This window comes from Macaca nemestrina, chromosome X, assembly GCF_043159975.1.
Source record: "Macaca nemestrina isolate mMacNem1 chromosome X, mMacNem.hap1, whole genome shotgun sequence".
In the NCBI taxonomy this organism is placed as follows: Eukaryota; Metazoa; Chordata; class Mammalia; order Primates; family Cercopithecidae; genus Macaca; species Macaca nemestrina.
Window position 1 is genome coordinate 40,929,780 of NC_092145.1, and position 2,212 is coordinate 40,931,991.

A 2,212-nucleotide genomic window follows, 5' to 3' on the forward strand; every position below is an offset into this window, starting at 1 on the left:
GACGATGGATGCTTAAGTCGCTTTCATGGTTTAGCTTTTGTGAACCAGGCTGCTATGAACCTGAGGGTACAAATATCACTTTCAGACTCTGATTTCAATTCTTTTGGGTATATACCCAGAAGTGGAATTGCTAGATCATATGGTAATTTTTTTAATCATTGAGGAACTGTCATACTATTTTCCACAGCAGTTGTCTGCAGTTGGGTAGAGTATTCTGTAAATGTTTATGAGATCTAGTTGAGTTATTGTGCTTTTTAAGTTCTCTATTTCCTTACTCAACTTATTTTTAATTGATTTATTCATTATTCAGAGTAAGTTATTCAAATTTCCAACTATTACTGTCGAACTATTTCTTTTTTCAATTCTGTCATTTTATTGCTTTATATATTTTGATGGTCTTTTATTAGGTGTGTAAATGTTTACAATTGCTATATCTTCTTGATGTATTGAACCTTTTATTAATATGTAATATTCTTCTTTGTCTGTTGTAAGCTTTTTAAACTTAAAACCTACTTGGTATGATATTAATATAGTAACCCTGCTTTCTATTGATTATTGTGTTTATGGACTACATTTTTCCATTCTTTCACAACTGAAGTTGTGAAATTTTCACGATTTTAGTCTATTTGTGTCTTTGGATCTAAAGTGAATCTCTTATAGGGCATATATAGTTAGATTATGATTTTTGATTTTTTGTCCATTCTGCCATCTCTGTCTTTTGATTGAAGAGTTTAATTCATTTACACTTCAAGTAACTACTGATAAGAATATAGTTGCTTTTGACCTTTTCCTATTTTTTTCTGCGTGCTTTCTAGCTTTACTGTTCCTGATTTTTTGCATTACTGTCCTCTTTTGTGTTTAGTTGAGTTTTTGTAGTATTTAAATATCTTTCTCATTTCCTTTTGTGTACATTATATAGGTATTTTTATTTGTGATTACCATGGGGCTTTCACTTAACATCCTAGAGATGTAACACTCTAATTTTAATTTATGCTGCCTTAATTTCAACAACATACAAAAACTCTGCTTCTTTACAGTTCTGTCCCCACCTCTTTCAGTAGTTGAAGTTAAGAATTACATATCTATACATGTGTGCCCCCCAAACATGAACTAATAATAAATTTAGATGCATTGATTTCTTAAATTATATAGAAAGCAAATTGTGAAGTTACAAACCAAAGTTACAATGATTTTAACTTTTCAACTAATGGTTTTTAAATGTATAATCTCTTAAATCACATAGAAAACAAAAGGTGAAGTGACAAACCACTGTAATAACAACACTAGTTTTTATAGTTGCTCATGTATTTTACTTTATTGAGATATTTGTTTATACATCTTCAAGCTACTCTTTCATGTTTTTGTTTCATTTCACCCTGTAGGGCTCCCTCTCAAGCATTACTTGCAGGACAGGTCTAGTGGTAGCAAACTTGCTCATCTTTTATCTGGGAATGCCTTAATTTTTCCCTCGCTCTTCAAAGACAGTTTTGCTGACAGTTTTTTGTTTTGCTTTGCTTTGTTTCTAGTATTTTGATTATATCAGCTAATTGCCTTCTGGACTCCAAAGTTTCTAATGAAAATCTGCTAATAATTTTATTAAGGATCCCTTGTATGTGATGAATTACTTTTTTATGGGCTGCTTTCAAATTTCTCTCTCTTTGTCTTTCAAAAGTTTGATTATAATACGGCTCAGTGTGAGTCTCTTTGAGTCATTTTACTTGGAGTTTTTTGAGCTTCTTGGATGTTTATCTATATGTCTTTCATCAAATTGGGGAAGTTTTCAGCCATTATATCTTCAAATATTATCTTTTCCCCTTTCTCTCTCTCTTCTTCTGAGATTCCTATGATGAGTTGGTCTGCTTGATGGTATCCCACTGGTTCCTTAGACTCTGTTCAATTTTCTTCAATCTTTTTTCTTTCAGTTCCTCAGTCTTTATAATTTTTATTGTCCTATCATCAAGTGCACTGAATCTTTTTTTCTGCCTGCTGAATACCATCTTTGAATTCATCTAGCGAATTTTTCATTTCAGTAATCGCATTTTTCAGCTCCAGAATTCCTTTTTGACTTTTTGGGTTTTCTATCTCTTTATTGACATTTCCATTTTGTTCATACATAATTTCCTTGAATTTCTTCACACCTTATTTTAGTTCTCTGAACATCTTTAGGATAGTTGTTTTAAAGTGTTTGTCTAGCAAATCTGTCATCAGGTCT